The following is a 22,887-nucleotide window of genomic DNA, read 5'->3' as shown; positions in this document are numbered from 1 at the left end:
AGGTCTCTGAAATGCTTTCAAGGCCTTTTACCCTTTGTCTTGGCTACTTGCACTAAGCTCCTTTTTATGCAAATACCTTAGGCCTTCTTGGATTTTCCCCCTGAAAATCAGCTTTTCTTTTTGACCACTTGGCCAGGCTGCAAATTTTCCAAACTTTTGAGCTCTGCTTCTCATTTAAATAGAAATTCCAACTTGAGGTCATTTCTTAGGTCACACATAAGAACACAGGCTGTCCAACACAGAGAGGACACCTCTTGTGCTATGCTGCCTAGATGTTCATTCCACCAGACACATCCTAAGTCATCACTCCCAAGTTCATAGTTTCACAGATCTCGAGGGCAGGGTCACTGTGCAGCCACATTCTCTGTTAGGCCCATCAAATGTAGCCTTGGGTCTTGTTCACAGGAAATTCCTCATTTTCATCTGAGACCTTTTAAGTCTGGCCTTCACTGTCCATCCTTCTGTCAGCCTTCTGATCACAAGTATTTAACAATTCTCTACAGTGGTCCAAACTTTTCCTCCTCACCTTGCTGTCTTCTAAGCTTTCCTAACTCTCCCGACCTCTGTCTTTTACCCACTTCTGAACCTGCTTCTACATTCTCAGCTTTCTTTGTCACAGCCTGGCAATGTGGTAAAAGAAGAAAAGTCCATTTTCAGGGGGAAAATTCATGAAGGCTTCAGATATTGCATGAAAAGAAGCTGAGTGCTGGTTGCCAAGACAATGGAGAAAAGGCCTTGAAGGCATTCCATAGCTCCAATTCACAGCACTAACTTTCTGTATGATCATAAAGAAAAGAGGTTTAATTGACTCACAGTTCTGCAGGCTGTAAAGGAAGCATACTGGCTTCTGCTTCTGGGAGGACTCAGGCACCTCCCAATCATACCAGAAGGCCAAGGGGCAAGGAGATGTTTCATATGGCAGGAGAAGGAGCAAAACAGAGAAAGAGGTGCCTACATCCTGTTATACAACCAGATCTCATGGGAACTCACTATCACAAGGTCAGCATCAAGAAGACAATGCTTAACCATTGGTGAAGGCTTCCACCCTGCACCACCACCTCATGCTGTTTCCAGGAAGAAGCATGCTTCAGAGGCAGAGCCTCTTGGGAAACCTCTGCTAGAGCAGTGCAGAAGGAAAATATGGGCTTTGAGTCCCCATGCAGGGGGCCACCACCCTCCAGACCACAGATTTAGACTCACCAACAGTTTGCACCCTCAGTGTGGAAAAGCTCCAGGCACTCAACACTTGCCCAGTCCATGAGACCAGCCATGGGGGCTCAAACCTGCAAAGCCACAGATGCACTGCCCTAGTAGGGGTTTTCCATGAGGCTCTGCCTCTGCAGCAGGCTACTCCCCACTCTCACTACACACCCTCCCACCACCCTACAGCCAGCCTACTCCTCCCCACCCTACCCATCCCTTCTTCCTTCCACCCACACCCCCCTCCCATCCATGATTAAATCACACCCACCAGGCCCTCATCTTTCTGTCATTCTCTAATACCTCTAAACCCTCCCAATCTTTGTTTGCTACCCACTTCTGAACCTGCTTCTACTTTTTCAGGTATCCCTAGAGCAGCCTGGCTATGTGGCAATAACACAACACCCCATTTAAGTGGTAAAATTCAAGAAGACTTCAGAAATTTGCATACAAAGAAGCCCTGTGCTAATATCCAAGACAAAGGGAAAAAGGCCTTGAAGACATTTCACAGCTCCACTCTGCAGTTCTAATGTTATGTATTATCGTCAATAAAAGAGGTTTAATTGACTCAGGGTTCTGCAGGCTGTGAAGGAAGCGTAGTGTCTTCTGTTTCTAGAAGGAGTCAAGGAGCTGCTAATTATACCAGTAGGCCAAGGAGCAATGAGATATCTCCTATGGCAGGAGTAGGAGCAAGACAGAGTGAGGAAAGAGGTTCCATGGCCTTTTAAACTACTAGATCTCATGAGAACTCACTAACTATCAGGAGGATGGCATTAAGGGCTTGGTGCTTTACCATTTGTTGTGAAGGATCCACTTCCACCCCTTTATGATTAAATCTTTTTCCACCTAGGCCCCGACTCTAATATTAGGGACTGTAATTTCACATGAGTTTTGGAAGAGGCATAGAGAAAAACCATATTATTCTGTCCCTGACCCCACAAATCTCATGTCCTTCTCACATTGCAAAATACAGTCATGCCTTGCCAGCACTCTCCCAAAGTCTTAACTCATTTCAACATTAACTCAAAGTTACAAAGTCCAAAGTCTCAACTGGGTCATGGCTACATTCTCTTTTGCCTGTGAGTCTCTGAAATAAAAAGCAAGTTCACTGCTTCTAAGGTACAGTGATGGTACAGGCATTGTGGAAGGTTTCCATATCCAAAAGGAAGACATTTTCCAGAAAGCTTTTTATTTTTATCTGAGGCCTCCTCAGCCTGGCCTTCACTGTCCATGTTTCTGTCAGCATTCTTGTCACAACCATTTAACCAGTCTCTGAGATGGTCCAAAAATGTTCTCATCTGTCTTCTTTTGAGCCCTCCAAACTCTTCCAACCTCTGCCCATTACCTGGTTCCAAAGCTGCTTCCACATTCTCAGGTATCTTCACAGCAATGCTCCAATCCTCATTTGCCATTTTTGGTATGATTTATTTTGAAAAAGAGGTTTAATTTGCTCATGGTTCTGCAGGGTGGACAGGAAGCACAGTGCTTCTGCTTCTGGGGGGCCTCAGAAATCTTTCAATCATTGCACAAGGCAAAGAAAGAGTGAATTGTCTCACATGGCAAGAGGAAATCATGGAGAATAGGAAGTGATATAGAGTTTTCAGTGGCCGGATCTCATGAGAAGTCACTCATGATTGTGAGAACAGTACCAAGGGGATGGTGCTGAACCATTCATGAGAAATTTGCCTTCATGATTCAATCACCTTATACCAGGATCCACCTTCAACATAAGGAAGTATAACTCAACGTGAGATTCGGTGGGGACACATATTTGAATTGCATCATCAATCTTTGAGTATAAAGACACCCACAGCAGGCTTTATCCAGCCAGCTTCTATGAGACTATTTATAGGGTTTGAGGTCTATAGCATATCCACTAAACTATTCCTACTTCAAAAGGCAATGAAGTAAGTGGTATCATCATTCTTCAAAAAGTTACAATGGTAGTGTAGGCATTCATAGTATGATTTAGTTCATTTGCTACTGTTTCTATTCTATCACCATATTAACACTTTCCTACGCAATTCTATATTCAGCTGGGTTTCAGTTGAGCACAAAATCATCCTTGTACTACCACCGATAGCTGGCACTAGCTCTTTGATACTCCTATTATTCTGCTGTAGAAACTACTCTTGAACTGGAAAAAGTCCACAATCGAATAGCTAGTCATTCAACACTATCAAATTTTAGGTGACTTTTTGAAAAAATAGTATCTCTTCTTGCAAGAAATGCCCCATCTGTGATTTCAAGTCTCTCACTTGAATTGGATGGAAGTGGTGAATCTCAGCCAAAGTGGCCAAAGAAATCCTGTTCCTGTGATAATGACATCATCAGCCTCTGCACCTCTGTCTTCCCTTCTGCCACATGTTGGCTGCTCTCCGTGACTTTGGTAAGAGCTTCTTTATGTATGAAGATGATGTCCAGGATGTTGGTCTGGTGTCTCTGAGACAGCACTAACAGGTCCATGGCTGGGTCCAGGTCCTGCCTGGACTGATTGGCAGAGCTCACTGATGTTCTTGAAGGCATCTCTGGTGAAGTGGATGGCCTAGTCAAGCTCCAAGGCCTGGCTGAGCCTGAAGAAAAACTGGCCACCTTCTGATGCTCTTTCTAAAAGCCTGTCACTGTCATCTGCTTGCATGTCAACTCATTGGCTATGAGGTTAAGCTGAGTGTCCTGTGTCCATCTTGTTGAGGAAGCATTTGAAGCCATCAGTCTTGCTCTCCCACCCCTAAAGGTTGATGGTCACCACTGGGGGTGGGCTGAGGGTCAGAAAGAAGCCAGCACTCACCATCTCATCCTTCTCAGCCTTCCTCTTGCACTCTCTTGAGGCTGTCTCTTCAGTGCTGGTGGGATACATCAGAAAGTGATGGAAGATGTGGCAATGTGCCCACACACAGAAGCTGGCCATGTGGTTGGCTCATCCACCAGATTGGATGCTCTGTTTGCTCTTTGAGCCAGCTTGGCCTTGCGTGGCATGCACAGGCCCCAGGTACCGACATGCTGCTCCAAGTGAGCTTGTCCTGACTTTGGCCAAATTCTAAGTCTGGCCAAGGCCACAAAGGCTGAGTCCTACTCATGACGGCCTGTGGTCTGCCTCTTGGCAACCAAGAAGCCCGCAGTGCCATACGAGCACCAAGGCATGGACTGGAGCCCCAAAGGCAGCGCACACCCTGCTCCTGAGCCTGCTGCTCATTTCCTCTATGTGGCTCCGTTTGTAGCACAGTTGTTGCACTGAGGCTTCTGCAAGATGGGCAAGGCCAAGTTGGCTCAAAGAGCAACCAGCCACCTCTGCAAGGGTGTGCCAGGTGCTGGTGGACCGGTCACCAACCTCACTCACTGCCAGTCTGGGTACATCAGTTCTACTATCCTAGAGGTAAGGCCCTAGTGCCATCTGCTCCATCGGCCATGAGGAGGCAGCAACTCAGGCTGTTGGAACTTGGTCATCCCTGCTTCCTTGACTGGGTGAGGTTGCTGGCTGCTCTACCTGCTCCAGGCACACCCTTGCAGAAGTGGCTGGTTGCTCTTTGAGCCAGTTTGGCCTTGCCTGTCATGCACAGGCCCCAGGTACTGACACACTGCTCCACGTGAGCTTGTCCTGCCTTTGGCCAAATTCTAAGTCTGGCCAGGGCCATAGAAGGCCAAGTCCTCTAGGTGGTAATCCTGGTTGCTTTCTGCACTTGAACATAAAGTCCTCCTCAAGATGACCTGTGGTCTGCATCTTGGCAACCAAGAAGCCTGTAGTGCCACACAAGCCCTGAGGCATGGACTGGAGCTCCAAACACATTCCACACCCTGCTCCTGAGCCTGCTGATCGTTTCCTCTATATGGCTCCATTTGTAGCACAGTTGTTGCAGTGAAGCTTGTGCATGCCAGGCAAGGCCAAGCTGGCTCAAAGAGCAACCAGCCACCTCTGCAAGGGTGTGCCAGGAGCAGGTGGACCAACCACCAACCTCACTCACTGCCGGACATGGTACATCAGCTCTTCTACCCTAAAGGTAGGGCTGAGAGGCAGACCACAGGTCATCATGAGGAGGACTTTATGTTCAAGTGCAGAAAGCAGCCAGGATTACCACCCAGGGGGACTCAGCCTTCTGTGGCCCACAGTGCCATACGAGCCATGAGGCATGGACTGGTGCCATATGCTTTATACAAAAATTAATTTAAGATGGATTAAAGAGTTAAACATGCCATCTGCTTTTCCTCAGGCCTCTGCTCCATCAGCCATCAGGAGGCAGCCACTCAGGCTGTGGAAACCTGGCCATCCCTGCTTCCTTCAGTGGGTGAGGTTGGTGGGTGGTCCACCTGCTCCAGGCACACCCTTGCAGAGGTGGCTGGTTGCTCTTTGAGCCAGCTTGGCCTTGCCTCACATGCACAGGCCACACCTACTGACACACTGCTCTGAGTGAGCTTGTCCTGCATTGGGCTAAATTCTGTCAGGCTAGGGCCACAGAAGTCCCAGTGCCCTGGGTGGTAATCCTGGCTGCTTTCTGAACTTGAACATAAAGCATTCCTCCAGATGGCCTGTGGTCTGCCTCTTGGCAACCAAGAAGCCTGCAGTGCCATGCGACCCCTGAGGAATGGACTGGCTCCCCAAAGGCAGTGCATACCCTGCTCTTGATCCTGCTGCTCCTTTCATCTGCGTGGCTCCATTTGTAGCACTGTTGTTGCACTGAGGCTTGTGCATGCCAAGCAAGGCCAAGCTGGCTCGAAGAGCAACCAACCACCTCTGCAAGGGTGTGCCAGGAGCAGGTGGGTCAGTCACCAACCTCACTCACTGCCAGTCAGGGTACATCAGTTCTCCTGCCCTAGAGGTAGGGCCCCAGTGCCATCTGCTTTACCTCAGGCCTCTGCTCCATCAACCATCAGGAAGCAGCCACTCAGGCTGTTGGAACCTGGTCATCCCTGCTTCCTTGAGTGGGTGAGGTTGGTGGCTCCTCACCTGCTCCAGGCACACCCTTGCACAGGTTGCTGCTTGCTCTTTGAGCCAGCTTGGCCTTGCCTGGCATGCACAGGCCCCAGGTACCGGCACATTTCTCTGAGTGAGCTTGTCCTGCCTTGGCCCAAATTCTAAATCTGGCCAGGGCCACAGAAGGCCGAGTGCCCTGGATGGCAATCCTGGCTGCTTTGTGCACTTGAACATAAAGTCCTCCTCAAGATGGCCTGTGGTCTGCCTCTTGGCAACCAAGAAGCCTGCAGTGACATAGGAGCCCTGAGGCATGGACTGGAGCCCCAAAGGCAGTGCACACCCTGCTCCTGAGCCTGCTGCTTATTTCCTCTATGTTGCTCCATTTGTAGCACGGTTGTTGTACTGAGGCTTGTGCATGCCAGGCAAGGCCAAGCTGGCTCAAAGAGCAACCAGCCACCTCTGCAAGGGTGTGCCAGGAGCCAGTGGATGAGCCACCAACCTGATTCACTGCTGGTCGGGGTACATCAGTTATTCTACCCTAGACGTAGGGCCCCAGTGCCATCTGCTTTTCCTCAGGCCTCTGCTCCATCAGCCTTCAGGTGGCAACCACTCAGGCTGTGGGAACCAGGCCATCCCTGCTTCCTTGACTAGCTTAGGTTGGTGGCTTGTCCGCCTGCTACAGGCACACCCTTGCAGAGGTGGCTGGTTGCTCTGAGCCAGCTTGGCCTTGCCTGGCATGCATAAGCCCCAGGTACTGACACTCTGCTCTGAGTGAGCTTGTCCTGCCTTAGGCCAAATTCTAAGTCTGGACAGGACCACAGAAGGCTGAGTCCTCTGGATGGTAATCCTGGCTGCTTTCTGCACTTGAACATAAATTCCTCCTCAAGATGGCCTGTGGTCTGCATGGTGGCAACCAAGAAGCCCGCAGTGCCATAATGAGCCCTGAGGCATGGACTGGAGCCCCAAAGGCAGCTCACACCCTGCTCCTGAGCCTGTTGCTCATTTCCTGTACGTGGCTCCATTGGTAGCACTGTAGTTGCACTGAGGCTTGTGCATCCCAGGCAAGGCCAAGGTGGCTCAAAGAGAAACCAGCCACCTCTGCAAGGCTGGGCCAGGAGCCGGTGGACCAGCCACCAACCTCACTCACTGCCAGACATGGTACATCAGTTCTTGTATCCTAAAGGTAGGGCTGAGAGGCAGACCACAGGCCATCGTGAGGAGGACTTTATGTTCAAGTGCAGAAAGCAGGCAGGATTACCACCCAGTGGACTTGGCCTTCTGTGGTCTGCAGTGCCATATGAGCCCTGAGGCATGGACTGGTGCCATCTGCTTTATAAAAAAATTAACTTAAGATGGATTAAAGAGTTAAACATGCCATCGGCTTTTCCTCAGGCCTCTGCTCCATCAGCCATCAGGAGGCAGCCACTCAGGCTGTGGAAACCTGGCCATCCTGGCTTCCTTGAGTAGCTGAGGTTGCTGGCTGGTCCACCTGCTCCAGGTGCACCCTTGCTGAGTTGGCTGGTTGCTCTTTGAGCCAGCTTGGCCTTGCCTGGCATGCACAGATACCAGCTACCCACACTGTGCTCTGAGTGAGCTTGTCCTGTCTGGGGCCAAATTCTAAATCTGGCCAGGGCCACAGAAGGCCGAGTCCCCTGGATGGCAATCCTGGCTGCTTTCTGCACTTGAACATAAAGTCCTCCTCAAGACGGCCTGTGCTCTGCCTCTTGGCAACCAAGAAGCCTACAGTGCCATATGAGCCCTGAGGCATGGACTGGAGCCCAAAAGGCAGCTCACACCCCACTCCTGAGCCTCCTGCTCGGGTCCTCTGTGTGGCTCCATTTGTAGCACAGTTGTTGCAGTGAGGCTTGTGCATGCCAGGCAAGGACAAGCTGGCTCAAAAAGCAACCAGCCACCTTTGCAAGGGTGTGCCAGGATCCAGTGGTCCAGTCACCAACCTCACTCACTGCTGGTCAGGGTACATCAGTTCTGTGACCCTAAAGGTCTGACCCCAGTGCCATCTGCTTTTCCTCAGGCCTCTGCTCCATCAGCCGTCAGGTGGCAGCCACTCAGGTTGTGGGTACTTGGCCATCCCTGCTTCCTTGATTGGTTGAGATGCTGGCTGGTCCACCTGCTCCAGGCACACCCTTGCAGAGGTGGCTGGTTGCTCTTTGAGCCAGCTTGGACTTGCCTGGCATGCACAGACCCCATCTACTGACACGCTGCTCTGAGTGAGCTTGTCCTGCTTTAGGCCAAATTCTGTTTCCAGTGCCACAGAAGCCAAGTCCCCTGGGTGGATATCCTGGCTGCTTTCTGCACTTCAATATAAAGTCCTAGTCAAGGCGGCCTGTCGTCTGCCTCTTGACAACCAAGAAGTCCTCAGTGCCATATGAGCCCTGAGGCACAGACTGGAGCCCAAAAGGCCATGCAGACCCTGCTCCCAAGCCTGCTGCTCATTTCCTCTGTGTGGTTCAATTTGTAGCACAGTTGTTGCAGTGAGGCTTGTGCATGCCAGGCAAGGCCAAGCTGGCTCAAGGAGCAACCAGCCACCTCTGTAAGGGTGTGCCAGGAGCAGGTGGACCAGCCACCAACCTCACTCACTGCTGGTCAGGCTACATCGGTTCTTCTACCCAAAGGTAGGGCCCCAGTGCCATCTACTTTTCCTCAGGTCTCTGCTCCATCAGCCATCAGGTGGCAGCCACTGAGGCTGTGGGAACCTGGTCATCCTTGCTTCCTTGAGTAGCTCAGGCTGGTGGCTGTTCCACCTGCTCCAGGCACACCCTTGTAGAGGTGGCTGGCTGCTCTTTGAGCCAGCTTGGCCTTGCCTGGCATGCACAGGTCCCAGGTATTGACATGCTGCTCCGAGTGAGCTTGTCCTACCTTGGGCCAAATTCTAAGTCTGGCCAGGGCCACAGAAGGCTGAGTACCCTGGGGGCTAATCCTGGATGCTTTCTGCACTTGAACATACAGTCCTCCTCAAGACCGCCTGTGGTCTGCCTCTTGGCAACCAAGAAGCCTGCAGTGCCATATGAGCCCTGAGGCATGGACTGGAGCCCCAAAGGCAGTGCATGCCCTGCTCCTGAGCCTGCTGCTCCTTTCCTCTATGTGGCTCCATATGTAGCACAGTTATTGCACTGAGGCCTGTGCATTCCAAGCAAGGGCAAGCTGGCTCAAAAAGCCATCAGCCAACTCTGCAAGAGTGTGCCAGGAGCAGGTAGGCCAGTCACCAACGTCACTCACTGCCGGTCAGGGTACATCAGTTCTTTGACCCTATGGGTAGGGCCCCAGTGCCATATGCTTTTCCTCAGGCCTCTGCTCCATCAGCTGTCAGGCGGCAGCCACTTGGGCTGTGGGAACTTGACCATCCCTGCTTCCTTGATTGGTTGAGGTGGTGGCTGCTCCACCTGTTCCAGGAACATCCTTGCAGGGAGGCTGGTTCCTCTTTGAGTCAGCTTGGCCTTGCATGGCATGTGCAGGCCCCAGGTACTGACACACTGCTCCACATGAGCTTGTCCTGACTTGGGTCAAATTCTAAGTCTGGCCAGAGCCACAGAAGCCTGAGTATCCTGGGTGGTAAACCTGGCTGCTTTCTGCACTTGAACATAAAATCCTCCTCAAGATGGCCTGTGGTCTGCATCTAGGCAACCAAGAAACCTGCAGTGTCATACGAGCCCTGAGGCATGGACTGGAGCCACAAAGGCAGCGCACACCCTGCTCCTGAGCCTGCTGCTCGTTTCCTCTATGTGGTTCCATTTGTTGCACCACTGTTACACTGAGGCTTGTGCTTGCTGGGCAAATTCTAAGCCACTTAGAATTTGGCCCAAAGCAGGACAAGCTCACTTGGAGCAGCGTGTCAGTACCTGGGGCTTATGCATGCCAGGAAAGGCCAAGCTGGCTCAAAGAGCAACCAGCCAGCTCTGTAAGGGTGTGCCAAGAGCCGGTGGACCAGCCACAAATCTCACTCACTGCTGGACATGGCACATCAGTTCTTCTACCCTAGAAGTAGGTCTCCAGTGCCATCTGCTTTTCCTCAGGCCTCTGCTCAATCAGCTGTCAGGCGGCAGCCATTCAGGCTGTGGGAACCTGGCCATCCTCGCTTCCTTGTGTAGCTGAGATTGCTGGCTGCTCCACCTCCTCCAGGAGCACACTTGCAGTGGTGGCTGGTTGCTCTTTGAGCCAGCTTGGCCTTGCCTGGCATGCACAGGCCCCAGCTACTGACACGCTGCTCCGAGTGAGCTTGTCCTGCCTTGGGCCAAATTTTAAGTCTGGCCAGGGCCACAGAAGGCCAAGTCCCCTAGGTGGTAATCCTGGCTGCTTTCTGCACTTGAACGTGTAGTCCTCCTCAAGCTGGGTCTATGGTCTGCCTCTTGGCAACCAAGAATCCTGCAGTGCCATACAAGCCCTGAGGCATGGACTGGAGCCCCAAAGGCAATGCATACCCTGCTCCCAAGCTTGCTGCTCATTTCCTCTGTGTGGCTCCATTTTTAGCACAGTTGTTGCAGTGAGGCTTGTGTATGCCGGGCAAGGCCAAACTGGCTCAAAAAGCAACCAGCTGCATTTGCAAGAGTGTGCCTGGAGTAGTTGGACTAGCCACAAACCTTACCTACTCAAGGAAGCAGGGAATGCGTGTTTGTACCATGCATTTCACTACAGGTACATTTCCCCTGAGGTTGGTAGCCTAGGTTTTCTTCTAGGTTTTTTATGGTTTTAGGTCTTACATTTAACTCTTTCATCCATCTTAACTTAATTTTTGTTTAAGGTGTATGGGTGTGGCCCAGTTTCAGTTTTCTGCATATGGCTAGCCAGTTTTCCCAACACCATTTATTAAATAGGGAATCCTTTACCCATTGCTTGTTTTTGTCAGGTTTGTCAAAGATCAGATGGCTTTAGATGTGTGGTGTCATTTCTGAGGCCTCTGTTCTGTTCCATTGGTCTATATATCTGGTTTGGTACCAGCACCATGCTGTTTTGGTTACTGTAGCCTTGTGGAATAATTTGAAGTCAGGTACTGTGATGCCTCTAGCTTTGATGTTTTTGCTTAGGATTATCTTGGCTATGTGGGCTCTTTTTAGGTTCCATATGAAATTTGAAGTAGTTTTTCTAATTGTGTGAAGAAAGTCAATGGTAGCTTGATGGAGATAGCACTGGTTCTGGGAGATATGGCATTCAGGCACAGAAATGTCCTTGTGTTAGGCAATACCACTCAGGACATAGGCATGGGCAAAGACTTCATCACTAGAACACCAAAAGCAATGGCAACAAAAGCCAAAATTGACCAATGGGATCTAACTAAACTAAAGAATATCTGCAGCACAAAAGAAATTATCATCAGAGTGAACAGGCAACCCACAGAATGGGAGAAAATTGTTACAATCTATCCACCTGACAAAAAGCTAATATGCAGAATCTACAAAGAACAAATTTACAGGAAAAAACTAACAACTCCATCAAAAAGTAGGCAAAGGATATGAACAGACACTTCCCAGAGAAGACATTTATACAGCCAATGAACATGTGAAGCAAAGCACATCATCACTAGTCATTAGAGAAATGGAAATCAAAACCACAATGAGATAAAATCTCATGCCACTTAGAATGGCCATCATTAAAAAATCAGGAAACAACAGATGCTGGACAGGATGTGGAGAAATAGGAACACTTTTACACTTTTCGTGGGAGTATAAATTAGTTTAACCATTGTGGAAGACAGCGTGACAATTCCTCAAGGATCTACAACTAGAAATATCATTTGACTCAGCAATCCCATTACTGGGTATATACCCAAAAAATTATAAATCTTTTTAATATAAAGACGCATGCACACATATGTTTATTGCAGCACTGTTCACAACAGCAAAGAGTTGGAACCACCCCAAATGCCCATCAATGATAGACTAGTTAAAGAATATGTGGCATATATACACCATGGAATACTATGCAGCCATAAAAAAGAATGAATTCATGTCTTTTGCAGGGACATGAATGAAGCTGGAAACCATCATTTTCAGCAAACTAACACAAGAACAGAAAATGAAACACCACATGTTCTCACTCATAAGTGGGAGTTGAACAATGAGAACACATGGACACAGGAAGGGGAACATCACACACCAGGGCCTGTCAGGGTGGGGGGCTAGGAGAGGGATGGCATTAGGACAAATACCTAATGTAGATCATGGGTTGACAGATGCAGCAAGCCACCATGGCATGTGTATACCTATGTAACAAACCGGCATGTTCTGCACATGCACCCCAGAACTTAAAGTATAATTTAAAAAAAAAGAAATTTGCTTTTAATTAAGCTTTTAATCATAGAACTTGTAAAGAAAATCCTTTTGAATCTTTTGCTACCACATCACAGCTGGGACAAATGGCTGACATTTTAAAAGTAACACAAATATCAAACAGAAAGAACTAGACTTAGGAACCAAACTCAGGTTTCTGTAGTGAACAGGTCAGAATCTTAACATTGGGTTGTCACCACTGCTCCTTCAGTTCTTCATTTTGGCCTTGGTTCACAAAAGATGGCCTTATTATGTAGATGAGACCATTTATGTAAAAAAAAAGTTTTAAAAAATACTTTCTGCTAACTGGAATTTTTTTTGTTTTTGTTTATTTGTTTGTTTGTTTTGCAGCCATAGGAGTTTTAGCCAATTCAGATGCCTTGCTCCCCACAATTTGGAACATTCCTTTGGATTTGAACAAGTCAGGAAGAGATGGGAGAAAAGTGAAACAACAACAATAAAACCCCAAACATAAAGAAACAAAAAGAGTTAAGCAAAACAAACAAATGCACAATTCATATGATTACTGAGTGTTCCAATGGTAAGGAGAAATTAAAAGCAGCTGGTGAGTAATCTTAAATTTTAGTCATTAAGGAAAAATTTTAAGACAAAACTCTAATTCAGCTACTTACCTGGAAATAAGGCTCAGGCTGGTGATCGTTCTCTGCCATCTTAGAAGCTGGACAAAACTTACACTCACCTTCCCTGTCAGAAGCAAGCTGAAACTCAGGAAAGGAGGTGCCTGCTCTCCATCATCATGGAAGCAGGAAAACTTGCCTTCCTTATTGGAAATGAGTAAAACTTCAGAAAAGGAGTTGTACAGCAAAATCAACCTTAGATCTCAACCAAATTTTGGGAGATCAGGGACTCTCTTCAGGGAAGAAACTCCACAACCTCAGCAAATTATCCTGTTGGTTTGGGCAATAAAGATAGCCCAGGTTGGTATCAAGCAATAATGAGATTTATCAAAGGTCAGGATGACCTTTGTAATGTCCCTCTCTGTCTTTTTTTATCTTTATTGGTGTAGTATGTTTTGTCGAAACTAGGAGTGCAACACCTGCCTTTTTCTGTCTTCCATTTGCTTGAAAGATTTTTCTCCATTCCTTTATTTTGAGCCTATGTATGGCACTGCATGTGAGATGGGTTTCTTGAAGATGGCATACTCAAATGGGTCTTGGTTCTCTATCCAGCTTGCCCCACTGTGTCTTTCAATTGGAGCATTTAGCTCATTTCCATTTAAGGTTAGTAATGGTATGTGTGGATTGAATCCTGTCATCATGCTCTTTGCTGGTTATTTTGCAGACTTGTGTATGTGGTTGGTTTTTAAAATCACTGGTCTGTGTACTTTGGTGTGTTTTTGTAGTGGCTGGTGATGGTCTTTTCTTTCCATATTTAGTGCTTCCTTCAGGAGCTCTTGTAAGGTAGATCTGGTGATAATGAATTCTCTCAGCATCTGCTTGTCTGAAAAGGATCTTATTTCTCCTTCACTTAGGATGCTTAATTTTGCTGGACATGAAATTCTGGGTTGAAATTTCCTTTCTTTAAGAAGTTGAATATCTTTTCTGGCTTGCAGGGCTTCAGCTGAGAGGTCTGCTAAGTCTGATGGAATTCCCTTTGTAGGTGACCTTGCCTTTCTCCCTAGCTGCCTTTAACATTGTTTCTTTCATTTTGACGTTGGAGAATCTGATGATTACGTGTCTTGGGGATGATCTTCTCATGGCATATCTTACTGAGGTTCTCTGGATTTCCTGAATTTGAATGTTGGCCTGTCTGGCTAGGTAGGAGACATTCTCATGAATGATACTCTGAAGTATGATTTCCAAGTTGGTTCCATTGTCCTCATCTCTTTCAGGTACATTAATCAGTCATAGATTTGGTCATTTATATAATCCTATATTTCTCGGATGTTTTGTTCATTCCTTTTCATTCTTTTTTCCCCCATTCCTGTCTGCCTGTTTTATTTCAGAAAGCCAATTTTCAAGCTCTGGGATTCTTTCCTCTGCTTTGTCTATTCTGCTAGGTGGTCTTGCACACGAGATGGAGCTGGTCTGACCTCAGCTCTCCTTAGTCTGCTTGCCTCTCCCAGGACCCCAGCCTGGCCACACCTGCTTACAGGGCAATCTCAGGTGCCCACACACTACAATAATTTTCATAATGCAATCACACACAATCACCATGTGACTGCATTATGAAAATTCTTGTAGTGTGCTTTTCAGCTCTATTAGGTCGGTTATGTCTTCTTTATACTTGCTATTTTGTCTGTTAGCTCCTGCAATGTTTTACAATGATTTTTAGCTCACTTGTATTGCATGACAACATACTTCTTTCACGCAGTGAACTTTGTTCCTATGCATATCCTGAACCCTGCTTGTATCATTCCAGACATTTCAGCCTCAGCCCAGTTCTGAACACTTGCTGGAGAGTTGATGCAGTCATTTGGATGAAAGAAGGCATGCTGACTTTTTGAGTTTTCAGTGTTCTTGCACAGATTCTTTCCCATCTTTATTGGCTTATCCACCTTCAGTCTTTGAGGTTGCTGACCTTTGGACAGGGTATTTTTCTTTTATTGTATTTGATGATATTGAGGGTTTGATTGTGGTATAAGGTGGATTCAACCAACTGGCTTTGTTTTTGGAGGATTTTAGGGGGGCCAATGTGCATCTCCCTATTCCTAGACCGTGTGCTTTAACTCTGGGGAACTTGTGTTGGGTCCCATCTTTGTTCTCTGGCTCCTCGAGGTTTGGAGTCCACTGCACTGAGGGGACCAAAGTATGGCAACTGTGGCAGAATGCTAGCAGATGCAAAAGTCCCTGCCTCCCTGCGGGCTTTCACCTAGTGCTGGAGGCAAGACAGCTGGGGTGTGAGCCAGGGGTTCCCTGCTGTGTGTGCTGTTGCACTGGAGGTAGTGTTGGTTCAGGGTGGGCTGCTGGCCAGTGCAGGCCATGGTGCCTTCTCTGTGCCCCTCAAAGCAACAGTGGTCACTCAGGGTATAAGAAGGTCCCTTTTTCTCTGCACAGCATTAGCTCAAGGGTGAGGTGCTGGCAGGGGTGGGGTTCTTGGTTCTGTGCCCACCAAGGCTCTGTCTTCAATGGCAGTTGGTGTGGGTTGGGGTGTGTGCTGCACTCCCGTGTGCTGTCAGGGCAAGTACAGCAAAACCCACTTGTGTAAACACACACAGCAAAGTAATGTAGGAAGTTTCCACACAAAGGGTTGCAGTATGGAGAGGTAATGTGCAGGCTGGTGCGTGGCTGTGGGGGCCACCTTGCTGCAGCTGTCCACTGATCAGGTATGGTCCACTAGCATGGAAGCTACGGTGTGGGCATCTGAGAGTGCCCTGTAAGCAGGTGTGGCCAGGCTGGGGTCCTGGGAGAGGCAAACAGACTAAGGAGTGCTGAGATCAGACCAGCCCAATCTCATGTGCAAGACTGCCCAGCAGAGATCAGATCTCAGAGAACTCTCTCAAAAGTGATCCCTCAGCACAGCTTAGCTGCTTTACACAAACATGGCCAGACTTCTTTTTTAAGCAAATCCCCTTTTTTAAGAGGGGAACTCTCAGACCTGATCTCTGCTGGGCAATCTTGCACATGAGATGGGGCTGGTCTGACCTTAGCATTCCTAAAGTGCTGGGATAATGTGTCTCACAAGGGCAAGTGGAGCCTAGAGAGATAGCTGTCCCTGCCCTCTGGGCTCCACATCACCTGAATTGCTGCTCCACCACTCTGCTTGTCTCCTGGGTGCTTCATCCCAGAGAGATGTGAGTTAGCAATCACTTAGGGTAATCAGCCCAGGATGGAGGGTCTGTGCTGTGAGCCCAAGCCACGGTTCCCTCTCTGGTGATGAGCAGTGGGGGGTGTATGGTACCCATGGGAGATGGACTGGCTTGTTCATTGGGTCAACTGCAGCTTATTGGAGGTGTTGATAAGGCACTTAGGGTCTTTGCTCCCTTGATATTCTGAGGGTAGCAAGGGCAGTTCCACTGCAGAGGCAGTGGCAGAGAGAATTTCATTTGCTCCTGGAAGCTCTGTCCAGGGAATTGCTGAGTTGCTACTCGCTTGATAGCTCTGATGGTGGACTGGCTGGAGACCCAGGCCAGGAGGACCTGCCCATCAAGTAGACTGTCTGGCCACTTTTCTGTAGGGTTGCTGTGGTATGCTGGGGATCCCCTCCAGTCCCTAATTGCCTTGTATTTTCCAGGGAAGATGATAGCCTGCCCCTTCCTCTGGGAGCTCTGTACCACTGAGGTATGAACTTGTTGCCAATATGAACACACCTATAAGATGTGACTGGAGGCAAGTTGAGAAGTCTTATCTAGTCAGGAGGAAGAAGAACAGGGACTTGCTTAAAAAAAAGTCTGGCCACATTTTCCTAGAGCAGCTGTGCTGTGCTTGGGGTTCACTTCCACCCCTGGTCGCCTCAGACTCTCTGAAGCCCTAAGGCTGAAGTGGCTGAGTTGCCCTAACAGGAGAGATGACAGTCTGGTCCTCCCCCTGGGAGCTCTGACTCAGGGAAACCTGAAACCTCTGTCAGCCAGAGAACAGCAGTGAAGGTAGCTGGAGACTCTGGTTGAAAGGCTTCACCTGCTGATTAGAAATGTGGTTGGGGACTGACTTAAACAAGAGCCTGGCCACGTTTTTGTAGTGTGGCTGTGCTGGGCTGAGGTTCCTCTTCCACTCCTTGTCACTTTGGGCTCTCCAAAGCCCACAGGCCAGAATGGCTAGTCACCCAAATAGCAAAGGTGGTGGCCTGCCCCTCTCTCTGGGAGCTCTGTCCCAGGAACACTTCAAATTTCCATTGGCCAAGGAATGCTTGTGGTGGTAGCTGGAGGCCCCAGTTGCAAGGTCCTGTCCAGTGAGGTGGAACAGGGTCAGGGGCCTGCTTACAGAATCAGTCTGGCCATGATTTGGTAAAGCAGCTATGCTGTGCTGTGGGATCTCTTCTGTCCCTGGTCGGTTTGTACTCTCCAAAGCCTTCAGGCTGGAATGACTGAGTTGCCTGAATGGGAAAGATGGCGGCCTGCCCCAGCTATTCTTTCAGAGTTTATCTTGTTTGATGGAGCTTAATTTTTAGCCTGTTGATTTTACTGTCTACATTAGACTTGTTCAGAAAGAATCTGTAATCTTTTAGGTTAGATATATGAGAATTCATTGTTTTCTGTAAATAAACCTGTTCATGTCTTGTTCTCTGGAAAGAAGTCTCTTTCAGCTCTCTGACTTTGGTCACAATCATGTAGAGCAGTAGCCAGTCTACAATGACATAATTGAATTTCCATTTCCAGTGTTTCCTTTTTGTGTCTTACATTGTACAGTTCAGAACTGAGCATTTTATTCCCAATTGTCAAAATGCTAAGCTGTCCACTGTACTGAAACACTGTTTTTGTTAATGCTTCGTCATTCAATTTTTTTTAAGGTGTGCACTCTTATCCAATTCTTCTCAAGTCAGAGTACAGGTAAGCCCTGGCTGCCTCCAGCCACTCTCAGGGAGACTAAAAGCCTTCATACACCCCAAGTTGGGGTACAAAAAAGGGGGGCCATGAAGGCTAATCATTCAAAATAAAACAATTTAAAAGTATTAAGGCAAAGATTTAAAAAATTTTGCATTACATAATTTACACAAAAGCAATGCTATCACCTCCCCCGTGTGAACTCAGGAGAGGACTGGGCCATTCTCCTTAGAGAGAAGTAGGATGGCTTTTAGGAGGGCAAGGGGCTTCCTGAAACAATACATCTCACAATATTTGGAATGACTATTGAAAAGAAGAACAATGTGCAATCAAAGTCCTTGGCGACATTGTAGAACTTTGGGGGATGCTCGCTCCAACCACCTGCTGTCACCTTCATCATTCCTGTTTTTAAATCTTAAGTCAAGCCAATAAAAAACAAAACAAAAAATGAAACAATAAAACAAATAAAGCCACACCAATCTCATCTTGTTTTCTGCGAAGTTTGGTTTTGTCAAGCAAGGGTGTAACGCAACTAAGTCACAGTCCACCTAGAAGCATTTGCAGTGGACAATGGAGGGGCCTGACTCATCATACCCCTGCTTGCTGATCCACATCTGCTGGAAGGTGGACAGCGAGGCCAGGATGGAGCCACCGACCCACACGGAGTACTTGCGCTCCAGAGGAGCAATGATCTTGATCTTCATTGTGCTGGGCACCAGGGCAGTGATCTCTTTCTGCATCCTGTCGGCGATGCCAGGGTACATGGTGGTGCCACCAGACAGCACTGTGTTGGCGTACAGGTCTTTGTGGATGTCCATGTCACACTTCATGATGGAGTTGAAGGTAGTTTCGTGGATGCCACAGGATTCCATGCCCAGGAAGGAAGGCTGGAAGAGCGCCTCGGGGCAGCGGAACCACTAGTTGCCAATGGTGATGACCTGGCCATCGGGAAGCTCATAGCTCTTCTCTAGGGAGGAGCTGGAAGCCGCCATGGCCATCTACCACTCGAAGTCCAGGGCAACATAGCACGGCTTCTCCTTGATGTCACACATGATTTCCCGCTCAGCCGTGGTGGTGAACCTATAGCCACGCTCGGTGAGGATCTTCACGAGGTAGTCAGTCAGGTCCCGGCCAGCCAGTTCTAGGTGCAGGATAGCATAGGGGAAAGCATTTCCCTCATACGTGGGCACAGTGTGGGTGACCCCATCACCAGAGTCCGTCATGATGCCAGTGGTACGGCCAGGGGTATACAGGGACAGCACAGCCTGGATGGCCACGTACATGGCTGGGGTGTTGAAGGTCTCAAACATGATCTGGGTCATCTTCTCATGGTTGGCCTTGGGGTTCAGGGGGGCCTCAGTCAGCAGCATTGGGTGCTCCTCAGGAGCCACACGGAGCTCATTGTAGAAGGAGTGGTGCCAGATCTTCTCCATGTTTTCCCAGTTGGTGATGATGCTGTGCTCCATGGGGTACTTCAGGGTCAGGATGCCTCTCCTGCTCTGGGCCTCGATGCCCACATAGGAGTCCTTTGACCCATGCCCCCCATCATGCCCTGGTACCTGGGGCGCCCCACGATGGAAGGGAAGACAGCCCGGGGGGCATTGTCTCCTGCAAAGCCGGCCTTGCACATGCCGGATCCATTGTCAATGACGAGCACGGCGGTATCATCACCCATGGTGAGCTCATTCAGTTGTACAGCCTTTAAAAGATTATCATTCTTTTTTTTTTCACACTTTCAATTTCCTCCAAATATTTCTTTTCTCTTAGCTGGTTCTGATATTTCATTATGTCTTGTTCCAGTCTTAGCATGGCAATTTCTTCCTGCAACGTACTATTTTCAAGCAAGAGATCTTTTTCTTTCTTACGACTAAGAGAAAGCTGAGTAAGCAAAGGGAACTTTTAGTTAACACTCAGTTGAATGACATATCATGATTTCTTCTGAAATTAAAAAATAACATGTATATTGGTATAACGAAACAATCCCCATAGTGGATATTTAACTGGAAAAATATTGGACAAAACTTCAAACCTAATAGAGTGTAAATTTCCAAAAGTTTAAATATTTATTTAAAGACCATGAAAAATAAATCACTAGAGGATTTTTTAGAATCTCAGAATTAAAAAAGCCTTTCTGTGAGTTACAAAAAACCAGAGGCATAAAATAGAAGATTAATACATTTGACTATATTTTTAAGATTGGTTTTACAGTCTTATGTCTAACCTATCAACCACACCATCATAAAAGCCTTAGCTATGCATATATTTGGACAGAAGCAATTTCTCAAAGTTCTTTCAGTTCCTTTTTCTGAAGAATGTTTTACTGATATTCTATGTTTCTAATATTTTTATACTCAGTTATAAAAATTATGTTTATTTATAACTGTTAAATCTAAGCATCATACCCTTCTACACTGTAAACATCTGTATCTAAGCATTGCACTTCTACGTGCAATACTGAATTCATTTAAGATCAGGATTCTTAAAAGGAGAGGTCAGAAAATATATACAAGATGCAGGATTTTCCCCAGGTCTGCTGATGCTACTGCTAGTGATCCTCCACAAAACCACAGTTACTTCTGTGGTATAAATATATAAATACAAAAGAAGCCTTTTATTTCAAAATACAAATGGTAAATAAGATACAACTTAGAGAAATTTTCTTAGAAATCATGAGATTATTTGCCATTGCAATAACTTTTCTTTCCTCTTTATAACATTTGAAACAGTAATAAGTGTGAAATAGGGGAAATATACTGAACCATTTCTCCAGGAACAAAATACTTATCAATAAATTATCACTAAATGTGTATCATGGCATGTCATTGTTTTCAAAGCTCTTTGCATTGAAATGAGAAACTACTTGGAGCAAACTGTTCCTCTCCGCAAAAGTAAGGATAATGACATCCACAGTGTGGCCTCTGAACCAGCTATAAATTTCCTACTTTCCTATCAGTGAAAATAATCAGTTGACTTCTCTATTAATATTTTTAAAAAATAAGCTAATGTCCAAAAACTAGAAAACTTGTTTTTAGCAGCAAAACTTATTTTTGATATGGAAAGATCATCAATTCTTATGAAAAATATCAAATGCTTCTCCTTTGGATTGAGGCCATTGTGCAGGTCACTACTCAACTGTTGCAGGCAAATAGAGTTGAATTAAGAACATGGCTTTATGCTATATGTACATATATAGATATATGACCGAGGATATATAGAATATATACATAGATATATCACTTAAAAATCCTTTATAGTTCTAAAATACATAGTTTTTTAAAAATATATGCACATATAAAAACATTTGAAAATGACTAAAGAAAATACCTCAGAATTCATTTTCTTTTCAGCCACTTCTACTGCTTTTGTTCAGATTTTGTCAGAATCTCACCTTGTAGTATTCCAGTGTTCTGTTCTTTGGAAAGTTCCTTCTGAATATCATTTTGTTCATCACTAGAAGAAATTTTAATTTTCATGAAATACTGGAGGTGTCCCTAAAATGATCTAGAGGGACAGATGGTGCCATCAGATGCATTCACACAATGTCTATCTGCACATTAATCCAACACAAGGCAAAGGGGTCTCACATTTGTTAACCCAGCTCTCCCCAACCATGTTGGCACCAGGGACTGGTTTTGTGGAAGATAATTTTTCCAGGAACCTGAGGTGGGGGATGGTTCTGGGATGATTCAAGCACATTACATTCATTGTGCACTTTATTTCTATTATTAATGTATATATTGTGAAATAATTATATAACTCACCAAAATGTAGAATCAGTGGGAGTCCTGAGTTTGTTTTCCTGCTACTAGATGGTCCCATCTGGGGGTGATGGGAGATGGTGACAGATCATAAAGCATTAGATTCTCATAAGGAGTGAACAACCTAAATCCCCTGCATGAGCAGCTTACAACAGGGTTCGAGTCACACTCCTATGACAATCTAATGCTACTGCTGATCTGACAGGAGGAGGAGCTCAGGCAGTAATGTGAGTGATGCAGAGTGGTTGCAAACAGATGAAGCTTTGCTTGCTCACCTGCCACTAACCTCCTGCTGTGTGGCCCAGGTCCTAACAGGCCAGGGACTGGTACTGGTCCATGGCCTGGGGATTGGGAACCCATGTGTTAACACACAATTTTTATGTTTATTTTTTGGAAACACTTTCCCCTTATATTCTTGATTCCTATGTATTTTATAAACTACTTAGAAATTCCTTTTAGAACAAGACAGGGTCTAATATTATGCTTTTAACGTAGAACTTTGAATTAATTTTATCTGTGTATGAGAGAGAGATGTGAAATAAACTAATCATTAATCACTTTCTATTTTACTTTTATTTCATGCATATTAAGAATAAAACTGGGAAGTCCTAGGCAGAGCAACAGGGCAAGAGAAATAAAGGGCATCCAAACTGGAAAAGAGGAAGTTAAACTATCTCTTCACCAATGATATGATCTTATACCTAGAAAACCCTAAAGACTCCTAGATTTGATAAATGAATTCAGCAAAGTCTCACGGATTACAAAATAAATGAATACCAATCAGTAGCACCACTATACACCAACTACGACCAAGCTGAGAGTCATGTCAAGAACACAATCCCTTTTACAATGGCTGCAAAAAAGTGTGAAATACCTAGGAATATACTTAATGAAAAAGATGGGTGTTAAAGATAACTGGAAAACACCACTAAAGAAAATAATAGATGACACAAACAAAAGAAAATACATCTTATGTTCATGGACTGAAAGAACTGATATTGTGAAAATGACCATAGTGCCTAAAGCAGTCTACACATTTGATACAATTCCTACCAAAGTACCAATGCCATTCTTCACAGAATTATTTTAAAATGCTGACAGTTACGTAGGACCACAAAAGAGCCTGAATAGCAGCAGACATATCAAGCAAAAGGAACAAATATGTTGGCATCACATTACCTGACTTCAAATTATACTCTAAAGCCATAGTAACAAAAACAGTGTGGTACTGGTATCAAAGTAGATACATAGATCAATGGAACAGAATAGACAACTCAGAAATAAGGCCACTACAATCAAATG

At 46.4% G+C, this 22,887-nt stretch overlaps 1 pseudogene; it reads right to left on the bottom strand.

Moving 5' to 3' along the window:
* Positions 1 to 18,040: 18,040 nt before the first annotated feature.
* The window catches only part of LOC100433277 (POTE ankyrin domain family member B-like), a 37,965-nt pseudogene continuing 33,118 nt past the window's right edge, over positions 18,041 to 22,887 (bottom strand).

The sequence above is a fragment of the Pongo abelii genome, chromosome 17, assembly GCF_028885655.2.
Source record: "Pongo abelii isolate AG06213 chromosome 17, NHGRI_mPonAbe1-v2.0_pri, whole genome shotgun sequence".
NCBI classification, from domain to species: Eukaryota; Metazoa; Chordata; class Mammalia; order Primates; family Hominidae; genus Pongo; species Pongo abelii.
The sequence above is the reverse complement of the archived record's forward strand: the minus strand, read 5'-3'. Positions and strand labels throughout refer to the sequence as shown.